The sequence below is a fragment of the Nelumbo nucifera genome, chromosome 7, assembly GCF_055504915.1.
Source record: "Nelumbo nucifera cultivar China Antique chromosome 7, China Antique-T2T, whole genome shotgun sequence".
NCBI classification, from domain to species: domain Eukaryota; kingdom Viridiplantae; phylum Streptophyta; class Magnoliopsida; order Proteales; family Nelumbonaceae; genus Nelumbo; species Nelumbo nucifera.
Genome location: NC_142655.1, coordinates 32,522,660 through 32,539,506, shown reverse-complemented (window position 1 = coordinate 32,539,506; position 16,847 = coordinate 32,522,660). Strand labels below are relative to the sequence as shown.

Here is a 16,847-nt window from a genome sequence, read left to right as displayed (position 1 = left end):
CTTTAGATATCAGAGGATTCTCTCTGCTGCTTCAAGATGAGAAGACCTAGGAGCATGCATGAACTGACTGAGGACACCAACAGCATATGCAATGTCTGGGCGAGTCATAGAAAGGTATAACAATCTCCCTACAAGCCTCTGAAACTGTTTCACATCCTTGAGAGATTCACCACAGTTGTCACCTAATTTATGGTTGGGGTCAATGGGAGAGTCAACTGGCTTCACCCCCCTCTTCCCAGTGTCCTGAAGTAAATCTAGGACATATTTCCTTTGAGAAATGAAGATACCCTTCTTTGGTCGAGCGACTTCAATTCCAAGGAAGTATCTGGCAGGTCCTAGATCCTTCACTTCAAACTGAGTGGCAAGAAAAAGTTTCAATTTCTAAATTTCATCCTCCCAATCACCAGTAACAATTATGTCATCCACATATACAATTAGAGCAGCAATTTTACCTTCTCCTTTTTTCACAAACAGTGTGTGATCTGATTGACATTGCTTGTATCCTTTCTGCTGAACTGCCATATGGAATCTACTGAACCAAGCTCTTGGTGATTGTTTCAGCCCGTATAAGGACTTCTTCAACTTGCACACTTTCTGTTCATTGCCTTGAGCTTGAAAACCAGGAGGTTGAATCATGTACACCTCCTCTTCAAGGTCACCATTCAAGAATGCATTCTTGATGTCAAGCTGGTGTAAAACCCAATCCAGATTAGCCGCAAGAGAGAAAATGACTCTAATGGAATTCATCTTGGCAACGGGGGCAAAAGTTTCTGCATAATCAACTCCATACACTTTATACCTTTCCACTGTTCCATCAGCCTTATGCTTGACTGTGAATACCCATTTACATCCAACTAGAACCTTTCCCTTAGGAAGATCAACAAGTTCCCATGTGCCATTTTTGTGAAGGGCATTAATTTCTTCCCTCATGGCATTTGTCCATTCAGGAACTGAAAGAGCTTCTGCCACATTCTTAGGGATAGGGACACTGTCAATAGAGGTAAGGAAAGTACGGAATGAGGGTGAAATGTTCTCATAGGAGACAAAGTTGGAAATGGGATGTTTAGTGGTGCACAATCTAACACCCTTCCTGTGAGCAATAGGACGGTCAAGATCATTAGCAGTAAAGGAATCATTTTCAATAGATTCAAGAACATCATTGGGAGCCAAAATACCTGAGTGAGTATGATCCTCCCCCGAGGAGTCTGGTGGCACTGGAGGTACAGCTTCCGGATTCTCTACAGCTCTTGAATTCGGTTGGCCTTTGCGACGACGAGAAAAAACACGAAAAGGCAAAGGGTCAGGGAGAGAGGGAAGCTGAACCAGTTTCTCCTCATGCCTACACTCCCCTTGAGGAGAAATAGGATAGAAAGGCTCATCTTCAAAGAAAGAAACATCCATAGAGACATAGAATTTACGAGAAACAGGATCAAAACAACGGTATCCCTTTTGAGTGAAGGAGTAACCAAGAAATATGCAAGGGATAGCACGAGAATCCAATTTCCCACGGGTGGGAGACAGATTTTGGACAAAACACCGACAACCAAAGACACGAGGAGGAATAGAAAGAAGAGGAGCCTTAGGAAAGAGAAGTTGATGTGGGGCTTTGTACTCTAACCGACGAGAGGGCATACGGTTTATAAGGTAAGTGGAACAAAGAACAACTTCAAGCCAAAACCGTTTGGGAACATTCATATGAAGTAGTAAACCCCGAGCCACTTCAAGGAGATGTCGGTTCTTCCGTTCGGCCACACCATTTTTTTGTGGTGTGCGGGCACAAGAGCTACGGTGAAGGGAACCATGCGAAGCAAAAAATTCCGTGAGGTCACTATGAAAAAATTCTTTTGCATTGTCTGATTGAAAAATTTGGATTTCAGTTTGAAATTGAGTGAAGACCATCCGCTGAAAATATTGAATGATTTTTGGTACTTCTTCCCTGGTTCGCATCGGGTATACCCAAGTATATCTAGAATAATCATCAATGAGGGTAATGAAATACTTGTAGCCACTCTCAAATTGTAAAGTAACAGGGCTCCACACATCAGAATGAACAATGTGAAACGAAGATTCATATTTACTATTTCTTTGAAGAAAATGAGTTCTACAATGCTTACTCAACTGACACGTTTGACGAGAAAAATCAGAAACAGACATTGACTTAACAGTTCTGGGAATACAACTTTCAAAGACTCAAAAGACAAATGACCAAGACGACAATGCCATAAATAGACTTTTTTCTTATAGGACTGGCTCATAGACTCTGTAACATGAAGACTAGCCTTATTCTCCAGCATGTAAAGTCCATCAGCCATACAACCCCTACCAATCTTCCTCCCCGAGGCCAGATCCTGAATCACACAATGAGAAGGGAAAAAAGTCACTGAGCAATTCAAGGAATTAGTAACACTACTAACAGAGAACAAATTAATGGGAAAATTTGGAACATGAAGGACATCAGAAAGGGTAAGACCAAGAGGAAGAGAGAGAGTTCCTTGACCAGCTATGGAAGAGTATGATCCATCGGCTAGTCTCACCTTGTCTCTTCCAGAAAGAGGGTGGTAGGTTTGAAAGTAAGAGGACGTACCAGTCATATGTTTTGATGCTCCAGAATCAATGATCCATGGAGAGTCAGGGGTGTGAGAAGCAACATGGAAAGTAGTGGCAGGGTTACCTGACGTGGATGCAAATGAGGTTGAGGGAGGAGCATCCATCTGACGAATTGCTCTACCATAGAGCTCTAAATGGTCATGGAAGGAATTCATAATGTCCTCCCTCGGGTCAGGTCCAGTGAGATGTGTCTGAGTCACAGTAGAAATGGGGGGCTAATTCTCCCGAGTAGCCATGTTGGCCATGTGATGTTTCTTTGTATTTTGCTATCCGTACTTCTTATTCACCTCTGAACCTTGCTTCTTAGTCAGATCTTGAGCCCATTTTGGTTTCCCATGAAGATCCCAACAGGTATCTTTGGTGTGTCGGGGTTTCTGGCAATGAGCGCACCACAATTTTTCCTTATCTTCAGTTTTTTTTTTTTTTTTTTTTTTTTTTTTTTTTTTTCTGGAGATCTCCTTTCCGGGAAGAAGATCCCACACCAGTAGAGACACCCCCTTTTGCAACCAACACAATAGCATCCCCACCAGGATTGTTCATCAAATTTCTCCTGCTTTCTTCAGACTGTACAAGAGCATAGACTTCTTGAACAGATGGGAGATCCTTAGAGCTGAGAATCTGAACCCTGATAGATTCATACATAGGATTCAGACCATGTAATAATGCAAACACCCTTTGCTGGGAGACAAGCTGCTTGTACTTCTTAGCATCCTCATCACACTTCCAATCCACACTTTGGTAGTGATCCAACTCCTTCCAGACAGATGTTAAGTCAGAGTAATAAACCGATAAACACCTCTCCCCCTGTCTACAAGTAGAAGATGCTGCCTGCAGTTGATAAATTTTGGCATAGTGTCGCAATTCTGAATATGTAGACTTTGATTGTTCCCAGATTTCATTTGCAGTTTCAGCCCACATGAAATTCTTCCTGATTTGAGGTTGCATGGAAACCAAGAGCCAGGACATAACAATACTGTTCTCCTGATTCCATCTATCATATTCAGCACTCCCAGAGGATGGTTCTTTTATCCTCCCATTAATATAGCCTATCTTCCCCCTTGCAGTGATGTATAATTTGATCCCTCTTGACCACTCCAGGTAATTTAAACCATCAAGAGGGACAACAGCCATAGGAAAGGATAAGTCACCCCCACCCATTCCATTCAGCATTGAGGAAACTCCAGATGTGGCTGAATCTTCACTGCCCATGATATCAGAATAAAAAATTGAAACAGCAAGAGTACAGCCGTACAAGGCTATTTCAGAGATAGGTCCTTCTGACCACCGGTTTCATTGAGAGCTAAAAACAGAACACTGCTGTTGCAGTACAAGAACAGGTCCTTCTGACCTACAGTTTTACTGAGAACAAACAACAAACTGAACACTGCTGTTGCAGTACTGAAACAGGTCCTTCTGACCTACGGTTTCACTGAAACAAGTCTGCACACTGCTGTTGCAGTACAAGAACAGGTCCGAATGACCTAATTAGTAGGCCTGATAGCTAACCAGTCAAGGAGATCAACAGGGTAGCCGAACAGTCAATCAATAAGATTAATATTGAGCAGACAATCAATCGGCTGAACAGACAATCAACAGTCCACATTACCAACCAAAAAGAGGTTTGAATACAATTACTGTGTTAAGGAATACAGTCACTTAACATTAGGGCAGCCGAACAGTTCATCAAACAGTAGGCAGTCGAACAGACAACAGTAGGGTAGCCGAACAGTTCATCAAACAATAGGCAGCCGAACAGACAAGGATGATAGTACCTCTTTTAGTTTCAGATGATAGCCTTTCTGAAGACAGAACACCCTCTACAAACCTCAAACAATAGTCTCTCTACAGTCAAGCAAACAAGAGGAGCAACTTCTGGGCTGGAAGACAAAAAGACTGTAACTTCTGGGTCGAACTGATTTCACCAGATTAGGAGTTCGATTAGAGACAGCACTGGATGCAACAACAGTTAGCTTGACATCACCCTTCAGGCCTGGACGACTTGCTCTGATACCATGTTGAGCAAGAGCAAGTGAAGAGAGGAGAGGAGAAGAGAGAAGAGGTGAGTCGAGTGATTGAAAGCCCTCCAGAACGAGGGGGCGAATGAATGAATTTATTATTTATACTAGTACAGTCGAACAATATAAACAGAAGAGAAAATTACAACAGTACCCTTATGGTACTAAACCTGAATACATAAACAACTGTCAACAATTTCTAATAGATTGGAGAAGCTAATGAGAGATTTCTTGTGGGAGCCAGGAGAGGAGAAGAGGGATCATAGAGTTAGCTGGGAGATAGTGTGTAGGAGTAAGACTTGTGGTGGTTTGGGGCTTGGGAATATTAGGAGAAGGAATATGGCTCTTTTGGGAAAGTGGTTGTGGAGGTTCCCTATGGAGAAGGAGAAGCTATGGGCTAGAATAGTGGCAAGTATACATGGGCTGGAGCATAATGGATGGGATGCTGGAATCAGAGCTAGGATCACAAGCAATTCTCCTTGGAAAGCCATTCATGACTTGCTACTAGTTTTCTCCCCTAATATCAGGTATTATTTGAATTCCGGTAACTCCATAAAATTTTGGGAACAAACTTGGGTGGGGAGTGCCCCTCTAAAGGATCAGTTTCCTTCTTTGTATTCTCTATCTGATTTGAAAAATGAACCAATTTCATCTTTCACCACCCCGTCCTCTTCCACTTTTGGGATTGGGTGGAACTTGGGTCTAAGAAGGGATTTGAGGGACTCAGACTTCGACAGTATTTCGAGCCTTATTGCACTTCTTGATAATGTTGTCTTAGACCCCACTAGGGCGGATTCTAGAATTTGGACAACTACCCCCAATGACATCTTTTCTTGTGCTTCCTTCTTCAATGTCTTAAGTCAGTCCACCGGTCCTACTTTCCCCCCTTTCCCTGTTGATGAGGTTTGGTGCAGAGCAATACCTCCTAGGGTTGGTAGTTTTTGTTGGGAAGCCTATCGGGAAAAAATCAACACTGGTGATCTACTCCAAAAGAAGAGACCCAATACTTGCTTGTCACCTCATTGGTGTGTTCTTTGTAAAGCGGATGGGGAGACTGGTTTTCACCTACTGGTGTCTTGCCATCTTGTGAGGTCAATTTGGGATTGGGCTTTCTCCCTATTTGGATGTAGCTGGAATCCTCCATCAGACTTGCAGGGCCTTTTTTCCCCTTCTTTTTTAAGGTGGCGGATAAAAAGGGGAAGGACTATGTGGAGAGGACTAAGGGATGAAATATGTTGGACACTTTGGGAAGAAAGAAATTCCAGGATATTCTCAGAAGCTGAGAGAGGAGCAGTAGATCTGAGGGCTATCATACATATCAGGGCTGTATAGTGGCTGAAATCTTTGGAGCTATTCACAGATTACACTGTGGATGACATGTTGAGGAAGTGGGGTGAAATTGCAAATTGCACACAGACCAAGTCAGTAATGAGTGTGTCTTGGACCCCTCCACTTGTTGGATTCTTGAAATTAAACTTTGATGGGTGTAGTAGGGGAAATCCGGGACAATCGGGGATTAGGCATGTTTTTAGGGATGAGAATGTGGTCATTTCTGCCATGTTCTCAAGCCCAATTGGAGTGGGTGACTCCCTTAGAGCTGAGATCTTTGCAGTTATGGAAGGAGTCCAGAAAGCTAAGGAGTTGAACATCAGGAAACTCATAATTGAAGGGGATTTAGGGGTGGTGATAGGGTGGCTGAATAAAGATAACAATGGCTTATGGAAGTACAACAATGAGAGGAGGAAATTTAAGTGGCTGGTGCGGGAGATGGAAGTTAAGATATGTTGGGTTAAAAGATCGGCTAATTCCCTAGCTGATGGTTTAGCTAAACAAGGGGCAGAAAGGGATTCACTGTTTTGGGCTAAGCTGTAACTTTAGTGTTTTTTCCTTTTCTTGAGGTCCTTTGTTGCTCTTGGAAGACAAGTGTGTTTGTCTTCCTCTTGTAAATCTTCTATTGATGATTTAATGAAAGTGTTATTGATCAAAGAAAAAAAAAAAGAAACTCCATTTACAGATCTTGAACCGAAGGTCGGCATTACATTTTGGATTAGACGATGGAGACATAGAGGACAGAGTCTTGCCTTTGGGAATAGTGACATCAATCCCATCGCATATAACCCTAATCCCGACCTTCTTAGTCTTGAGAGTCCCCACCTTCACCTTCACCTTCGTGTCCATCTGAATCTCCAAAGTAACTCGTTCTTTCTCCTCATATCTGACTTGAATGAATTAATGGACTCGACATCCAGAACGAGAATGATCCATTATCCATGCCATTGGAGTTCATGGTCACAGTGATGGGGTCGCAGAAGAAGACTATATTCTTGTTGGGATTTCAAGCTGAGATCGCGAGATCGAGATGAGAATTTAGGCAAGTAGTGGAGTCCTTAGTGGTGGTGACATTGAATCGGGAGATCCTCAGCATGGAGACAAAGAAAGTGGGGCACCATGGGTGATAGAGAAGATAGAGAACTCAGACGGCAATGGCGGCGAGGAAGACAAGAGTGATGATGAGGAGCGTACTCCAGAGGCAGCAGAGACAGCAACAACTATGGCGGTGTCGGTGGCACCTGGGGGGCTGAGACTGGTAAGCAGGGTGGTGGCACTGTAGAGTTGGGCTTTCGTTCTCTCTCCTTCCACCGGTGCACGCCCAGTTCGGTTGTGCTTATAGCTAGGCCGGTGATGTCTGTTGATGCCAGTGAGTTAGTTCAACATTAGAACCAGTTTGTTCCCTTAATAGAGAACCGAGTCCAACCTCTCCTTGTGCAAACCAAAGGGCATTTTAGACAGGTAAAGACTATTTTAGGAAGTTTGAACAATAGATCCATCATGTGATGTCACATGTAAATGGTTTATGACAGAGAGTTGACGGTAGGGGAGGTCTTAGACAATTGTCAGAAACAGTAGGGATTTTCCAAGACAATTTATAAACAGTAAGGGTAGAGTTTGTCAATTAGCTAAACAGTAGGGGCAGCTAGAGAAATTTTCCCTATTTACAATTATGATGTCTCAGGTCATTGAGTCAACCCAGTGGTTGAACCACTTGACCTGTGACTTAGTGGTCTTTCCGGTTCGGTGAATGGTTGAGCCTTACAACATTGCTCCATGCCGTTGGTTGGTTTTAAAAATGCATGAAAATCACTTAGGAGCAACAACAATGGTTGAGCGTACTCCAGAGGCAGCAGAGACAGCAACAACTATGGCGGTGTCGGTGGCACCTGGGGGGCTGAGACTGGTAAGCAGGGTGGTGGCACCGTAGAGTTGGGCTTTCGTTCTCTCTCCTTCCACCGGTGCACGCCCAGTTCGGTTGTGCTTATAGCTAGGCCGGTGATGTCTGTTGATGCCGGTGAGTTAGTTCAACATTAGAACCAGTTTGTTCCCTTAATAGAGAACCGAGTCCAACCTCTCCTTGTGCAAACCAAAGGGCATTTTAGACTGGTAAAGACTATTTTAGGAAGTTTGAACAATAGATCCATCATGTGATGTCACATGTAAATGGTTTATGACAGAGAGTTGACGGTAGGGGAGGTCTTAGACAATTGTCAGAAACAGTAGGGATTTTCCAAGACAATTTATAAACAGTAAGGGTAGAGTTTGTCAATTAGCTAAACAGTAGGGGCAGTTAGAGAAATTTTCCCTATTTACAATTATGATGTCTCAGTCAACCCAGTGGTTGAACCACTTGACCTGTGACTTAGTGGTCTTTCCGGTTCGGTGAATGGTTGAGCCTTACAACATTGCTCCATGCCGTTGGTTGGTTTTAAAAATGCATGAAAATCACTTAGGAGCAACAATTCCTAGTCCAGGGCATAGAATAGTAACTATAGACGGATAAAATAATCAAATTAAAAACGTAGTTGATACATTGCCACCTTCCTCTACAATTCCTGGTCCAGGGCATAAACACCAGATGGTAGGATCTGAAGGATAGGAGCAACATTGTTGTATGATAATGATCCAAAGGGTAAAAAACTGATCTGTTTTCCAATAACACTCCTAATGAAACCCATCAAAAGTTTAGAATTTATGGTTTAGGAGATTTCATGGGTAATGCTCATCAACTAACAAGGTCATTACCCAATGTTGGTCTTAGTTATCTGGGGTCTTAGGACAGGTAGAATGGGTACAGTCCTAACCTTTGGCATTTTTTTTCTTTCTGCACAAAGTGGCCACCCTCAGACTTGAACCCATGTTCTGACACATGCCAGCCCAAAATTTTACCATTATACCAAGTAATGGTCCCTACAGTGATACCCATCAACTGTTGGGCTCAAATCCACATGGAATGCTGATAAACACTTCAAACATAAATTGATCCAAAGGATACTGTTAATTTTCATAAAATTTTACATAAAAGATCAGAGAACTGGAAAAGAAATATGATGTTACCGTCAGCAGAAAACTGGCAAATATATATACTAGAAAATCAGGCAATGCATCTCCTTCTGCAAGATATGTGTCCCATAGACGTGTTACAAGGTGGAAAGGGATCTGTAAGAGGAAAACATATACATATATGAGTAAAGCCTGTAATGCTATTTTGGAAACTTGGGACTCTGCAACACGATGAAAGGTCAGTCCCAACCATAAATTCTATCTATAGTACCAAAACTGAAAAAGAAAAGTACAAATAAGAGTACAGTGACGTCGAGTTGATGAAAAATACCTCACGTATTAGAAGACAGTTGAACCAGCGGAAAGCAAATTGAAGAAACTCCAGTCCTTGCTCTTCCATGTGTCTTGAAACCGGTTCTTGTTGCCAAATAAATGAATTTATCAAAACAGGTTCTTGTTGCTCTTCTGTATACATATATATATATATACAGAAGAAACTATCTATAGACATTGATAGATACCTTTGTTAAACAAACTAGAACACACCATACTTCAAGGGATATCTATTGTTTGGGTTATTGGGTAAGCAATTAACAACATGATTTACTAGCAGCAGGAGACAGGATCAACCATTTAATGAATGTTCTTAAAGCAAAGACTAACTTTTTAGGCCCTCTAACTGATTACCATGATCAGGCAGAGGCAACTAAAGTATTGGAGTTGGGTTGCAGGGTATTTTATGTGTTTACCAAAGTTTATGAGATGTTTATTTAAGGCTATCTTGTATTTGACCTTTTTCTTCATTTGTCTTAGTAAATTTTCTTCCTTACAATCCAACCATTAGAAATACCTGTATGGACCATCAGTATTATGTTTATCAAGGTGCTGAATTTTGATGGAAGTTCTGTAGGTAACCTGATCCCTCTGGAGTTGGGGTATTTTTAGAGATGTGGAAGGAAGAATTTTGGCTCTTTTCTCTGGATTAGTTGGGCTGGGTGATTCGCTTAGGGCGGAGATATTGGCACTATTGCAAGGGCTCAGATTGGAAAAACAATTGGGTTTTCAGCAGCTGGAAGTGGAGGGAGACAAAACTGGTAACAGACTGGATGAAAGAAAACAGCTTAGGCAATTGGACTCTTAGACAACTGTAAGGGAAATTTGGAACCTGGTAAGGGAGCTTAGAGTACAGTTCAAATGGGCTAAAAGGTCAACAAATGCCTTGGCTGATGCTTTAGCAAAGCAAGGGGTTATAGGGAAACTTTATTTTGGGCATGTTTGTAAGACTGTTGTCATGTGGGGATCACTTTTTGAAGGTGAAAGTTGTAGTATCTTTTTTAAAATTTAATAAAAGTTACTGTTTCCAATCAAAAAATAAAAAAAAATGTCTTAATCATTTAATTGATAAATGAGAGACCTGGAAGTGAATACCCTGCCCCACTAGGATCCTGTAGCCATTTTTCTTACTTCATAGTGGTCATGGATCAGGATTTGGGTGCTGTCCATGAAGAAGTAATCAGCAATTTTGACATCCTGGTTGACAACAACAAGAGAGCTGAAAAGGTCTCCATAAGATTACGGTTAGAATACCAGAAAGTACCATCACCAACCCTATAGGTGATCCCTTTTGTTAATTCAACATAAGCTTCTTCTATGCCTTTCCACACCAAGCATCCAAATGACTTTTCTTACCCCCACGATAACATAAAGCCACTGAATGTTGGTCCAAGCTATCTGGGGTCTTGGAAGAAGTAATCAGCAACTTTTTTTTTTCTTTTTTCTTTTTTTTTTTTTGCGTGAAGCAGCTGCCCTTAGACTTGAACCCACATTCTCATGCTTCCCAGCCTGAGATTTTACCATTACACCAAGTAATGGCCCCTCATCCCCCAAAAAAATCAGTAATCTTCTTGAAGTAAATAAAAATAAAATGACAGATCCTAGTGGAACAATAAGAGAAGATCAAGAGAATTGTAGGAATGCAATGTATCTTAGCTGCTCATCTGGAAATTGAAGTTGAAATACTTCAATAAGAGTGATGCTATGGTCTATCCATGATATAATTGTTGATGATATATGTAGTTTTCTTTTCATTCATTGGTGATTGGTGCTTATTGGAGTCTGTGCCCTGTAGGCTGAACCGCCTTTTGATCAATAAGAGATTTTAATGAAGTCAAACTTGAATATTACAGCAAGGTGGAAAATTTCTCTACCCCAAACGACAACTTTATAGATTTGCCCAAAACATTTGATGCTTAATTGCCCCTTGTTTAGCCAAAGTATCCGCCATCCCATTTGCTGTTCCTCTCACCCAGTTAAAAGCAACATTCAAGAAATAATCACCTGAGAGTTTCCTTCCACCTCCAAATTGCTTTATAGAGGATGCACATGTGAGGGGAAAGGCACTTATTTGGCCTTTGTTTCTATAGAATGTCACAAGTGTTAATCTTTCCAAGGAAAACTTCCCAACATAGGGCTTGAAATTTAGGAGAAGATTGGCTTACTCCAAATTTCTTTCACCGAGAAAGTCACCCCCGGGATAGTTGGTTGAATTAAAAAATTGAAGCATGAAGCACAAGTTAAAAAGCCAGATAGAGAAATTGACCAAACCTTGGTATCCTCTACATTTTGATCTGAAAAGACTTTGTCAAATCTGGTCAATAGAAGGTTGAGATATTCAAACTCTATTTCCCTAAGACCCCTCCTGAATCCATGGTCCCAATTTAAACTTGAGGCAGAGAAGTTTACAAACTTAGAAAAATTGTAATTTGAGAGTGCACAAAGCATTGGAAATTGGACCTTTAGTGGTTGGTTACCTATCCAAAGGTCCTCGTAGAACAAGACTCTTAGGCCCCATTCGTTATTGTTTTGGCCATTTACTCAGGTAAGTGTACTTACCTATGTTCTTTTATTTCCTAGGTGAGTGAGATAAAGACTATTTTATCCTTAAAAAGACAAAATTTGAAGGTATAATATTGTCCCATCATGTGTTGGCAACTTTTCCCTTAAGTAGAAAAGTTACCCACCCTGGAGAAGGGTATCACTTACTTGGGTAAGTAATACCTAGGGAAAGTAACTTTTCTATGGGCCCTGCATGAATTGCAAAAAGAACATGGGAGTTTTGGTTAATGGAAACCATTTTCCCATTGACCAACTCCTCACCCCCCCACAACATTTACTGAAAAACAAATTGGGCCTTAGTCCATTACCCACATCATACCGTATAAGGTTAAGAAAAAAGGGATATACCTCATAAATTGCTTTCCATGCAGAGATTGAAGTTTCATTTGGAGCTACCTTTGCATCCAAACCAATGTTCGAGCTACCATGTAGGCTTTCAATAACCTTGTTCCAGAGCCTATCTCTAAGGTAAACCTCCACAACCACTTTCCTAAAAGAGCTGAATTCTTTTGGACTAAATTTCCTTTCCCAAGCCCACCCTTCTGTTTAGGTTTACTAACCTGTTCCCATTTCAACAAGTGGTCTTTCTTTCCATCCCCAAGTTCCCAAAGAAATCCCTCATTAACTTTTCTATGGGTCAATGGATCATTAGTTCAACCGTCTGGGTCAATAGATCAACCTGCGTGTAATCATTATAAAAAAATCAATAAAAAATTAAAATAATACAAAAACTAGAAACCAATTGTATGGATTGGATGGGTCAATAGTTCAACTATCAAAGTCAATGAGCCATTGACCGAGTAAATAGCTTTTGTGACATGTCAAGTTAGAGGTTGACCTGAACTGGTATTGACCGGATCAATGATAGGTAGAATAACATTTGTTTGAATTTACTACCTTAAATACTCTTTATCTATCATGTCAAGAATGGACAATGTGATTTTGGATTAGTATGAATTGTTAAATTCACAGGTTGTGAATAACTTAAAATCATTCAAAAGGTTGATTTGTGACATATTATACTTCGGTGTGTTTCGAAACAATGGTTCCTGATATCCAGTTAGTTGATTTTATATTAAGGAGATTTTTACTCATGGTACCACTAGGGATTTCAATGGATTCTAAAAGTATGGATCCAGTCTGATTATTTCTTTTGGATTTTAGAATCTGAATCATTTTAATAACTGGACTAGATGTGGATTTAACCCTATCCAATCTAGTTAAGATCTAAGTCCTATTACGTACATATATACATATCAATATCTATATCTATATACATTTATTACTATATAATTATATAAAATTTATGACTAAAAGTTTAACATTTTTAGTCTCTCTATTTTAAAGAAAATAAAGCAGACTTGTATTAAATCCAAATGTGATGTGACTCCCTGCAAGGATTCAAATCTGATCCGAGACCACTAAATCCGATAAGATTTTGGATCAGATTAAGATTTACGCTAGCAATAATCCGATCAAATTTGGATGTGTCTGGATATGAGCCAGGTCCAACCCACTTACAGCCCTAGCTGTTATATACTAGCATAGTAAGATCAAAATAAAACTAAAGAATGAAAAGAAGCAGATATAAATGCTGTCAAAGCCTAATCTACAAGGGTTCTAATGTATACATTATAGAAATTTAGTGTGTATTGTATGAATACTATGAATAAACCCTAGTTGATTCTAGGTCAAAGTAGAGAAGAAAGAAGAAAGAAAAGAGAAAGAAGAAGAAGAAGAGTATTCAGCCAGACTAGAAGAGAGAGTGTGAAAATCATCCTCTCCTAGCCGACCCACTTGAATTTTATTCATAAAACTTAGAGTTACAAGAAAGACTATTTTGTCCCTCATAGAAGATGGGACACATAACTTAAACTCAGATACAATAGACCTTTCACTTTCAAGAAGATAAACCAGAATGACCAAAACACCCCTGACTCGAGCATTCTAACACTCCCCCTCAAGCTGGAGAGTATATATCATATAGTCCCAGCTTGTTACAAATGTAATCTATTCTCCCCGAGACAATCCCTTTGTGAAGAGATCTGCCCACTGATTTCCTGAGCTCACATGAGATGTAGTTATTACCCCACTTATCACTTTCTCTCTCACAAAGTGACAATCCACCTCAATATGTTTAGTTCTTTCATGGAAGACGGGATTGGATGAGATGTGAACAGCAACTTGGTTATCACAGTATAGTTTCATGGGTTTGTCAATTGAGAATCCCATCTCCTGTAGTAAGTTCTTCAGCCATACTAGTTCACATGTGGTATGGGCCATAGCCCTGTACTCTGCTTCTGCATTACTTCTTGCCACAACTGTTTGCTTCTTGCTCTTCCAAGTTACAAGATTGCCACCCAGGAAGGTACAATACCCTGTGGTTGATCTCCTGTCTGATAAAGAGCCAACCCAGTCAGCATCTGTGTACCTTACTATCTCAAGAGTTCCTCCATTTTGGTATAACAAACCACGACCTGGAGCACCCTTTAGGTACCTAACAATTCTCAGAACAGCTTCCCAGTGAGGAACCCGGGGATGTTGCATAAACTGACTCACCACACTCACAACAAATGATATATCTGGTCGGGTAATAGTCAGGTAGTTCAACTTTCCCACCAACCTTCTGTATCTTCCAGGATCATCAAACTCTTCACCTGCATCCACACTTAACTTGGTATTGAGTTCCATAAGAGTCTCTGTTGGTTTAGCACCTAACAACCCTATTTCTTCAAGTAGATCAAGAACATATTTTCTTTGACATAGGTTGATCCCCTGTTTTGACCTCACAACCTCTATTCCTAGGAAATACTTTAGCTTCCCCAGATCTTTCATATTGAAGTGGTCCTATAAGAATTTCTTCAGCCTGTCAATTCCATTGCTGTCACTTCCAGTTATGACAATATCATCCACATACACGACTAGCAAGATTTTCCCATCCTTTGAGTTATAGCTGAACACAGAATGATCAACCTGACACTGTTTCATCCCAAAGGCCTTCACCACTTCACTGAACCTGCCAAACCATGCACGTGGAGATTGTTTCAGTCCATAGATTGCCTTTTTGAGCCTACACACCTTACTGGCCTCCCCTTGAGCAACAAACCCTGGTGGTTGCTCCATATACACCTCCTCAACAAGATCACCATGTAGGAAGGCATTTTTGATGTCAAGTTGTACGAGAGGCCAATCATACATAGCAGCTAATGAAATCAACACCCGAACTGAACCAATTTTAGCCACGGAAGAGAATGTCTCCATATAGTCCACACCATATAACTGAGAATAGCCCTTGGCCACTAACCTTGCCTTCAATCATTCCACACTGCCATCAGGAAGATACTTCACTGTATAGACCCATTTACACCCAACAGTGTGCTTACCAGGAGGAAGAGTGGTGAGTTCCCACGTGTGATTATGTTGTAGAGCAGAGAGTTCTTCTTCCATGGCTTGCCGCCACCCTAGGGAGGTAAGGGCTTCCTGCACAGTCTTGGGAATGGGAACAAATGAGAGTAATGATATAAACTTGCAATGAGAAGAAGAAAGGTGAGCAGTGGAAACATAGTTTGAAATGGGATGAGAAGTACAAGTATGTTTACCTTTCCGCAAAGCAATAGGGAGATCAAGATCTGAGGGAGAAGGATCAGTAACAGGATCTGTCGACAGGTGCTGAAGTGGAGGAGGGGCCGAAGCACTCTGCGGGTATACACTTGAGTAATTGGCGGCCTCTCTGTAGTAACAGGCATATGATGTGCATCTGTAGTAGGAATGGGAGCTACGGGAAGAGTGTCCACAACCGATACAGGAAGAGGAACCACAGAGGGAGAAGAAGAGACCCCGACATTTGAGAAAAATGGAACTGATTCAAAGAAGGTGACATCAGAGCACACAAACAATTTATGAAATTTTGGGTTATAACACTTATACCCTTTCTGAGTCCTCGAGTAGACAAAAAAAATACACTTCGTAACTCGAGCATCTAGCTTGTCTACTCCAGGCCCCAAGTGTTGAACAAAACAAACACAGCCAAAGACTCTTGGGGTGAGAGGAAATGGAGACAAAGTGGGAAACAGCACGGAGAAAGGGGATTGACTTCCAAGGATTGACATGGGCATCTGATTTATCAGAAAACAGGATGTAAGAACAGCATCACTCCGAAAATGCTTTGGGACATGCATATTGATCATCAAGGACCGAGCAGTTTCAAGAAGATGTCTATTTTTCCGTTCAGCTACACCGTTTTGTTGCGGGGTGTAGGCACAAGAAGTTTGATGAATTATTCCATGATGTTCTAGGTATTGCTGAAATGGTGAGGAGATGTATTCTTTGGCATTATCGGAGCGAAGTATTTTCATATGAACACCAAATTGAGTGCGTATTTCAGCATGAAATTTCTGAAAAATAGAGAACAATTCACTACGGTCTTTCATAAGATAGATCCCATTGTATGACACCACTTTAACTGGACCCCATACATCAGAATGAACTAAAGCAAAAGGACTTGAGACACGACTATCAATTCTTGGACTAAATGAGACTCGATGATGTTTTCCTAACTGACATGACTCACAATCTAATGATGAAAGATGACTCAAGGAAGGAACCAACAACTTCAAAGCCTTGAGAGAGGGATGACCAAGTCTGCAATGCCATTGGAGAGGAGTAAGAGACGACTAAAAAGCCACTGGGGGGCCACCACCATCAAGGTAACACAAACCACCTGCTTCATGCCCTCCACCAATCTTCTTCCCCGTTTTGAGATCCTGAAACACACAAGATGAAGGATAGAAGGTTACAGAACAATTAAGGGACTTGGTTAATCTGCTAACAGACATAAGATTAAAAGGGAACTTAGGGACATATAAAACAGATGCTAAAGACAAGGAGGAGAGATCAACATCACCAACACCACAGATAGGAGATGTAGAACCATTAGCAAGTGTAACTGTTTGAGATGTGGAGGAGCGAGAAAGGGAAGAAAATACATCAAGAGTC

At 41.0% G+C, this 16,847-nt stretch overlaps 1 pseudogene across 1 annotated transcript; it reads right to left on the bottom strand.

The window, feature by feature from the left end:
- Positions 1-3,002: 3,002 nt before the first annotated feature.
- LOC148790339 (uncharacterized) lies at positions 3,003-7,403 on the bottom strand (annotated as a pseudogene). Its single transcript, XR_016078590.1, has 2 exons — positions 7,394-7,403; positions 3,003-7,286 (listed from the first exon to the last, which is right to left on the bottom strand). The product of XR_016078590.1 is annotated as an uncharacterized LOC148790339 (transcript).
- Positions 7,404-16,847: the final 9,444 nt, after the last annotated feature.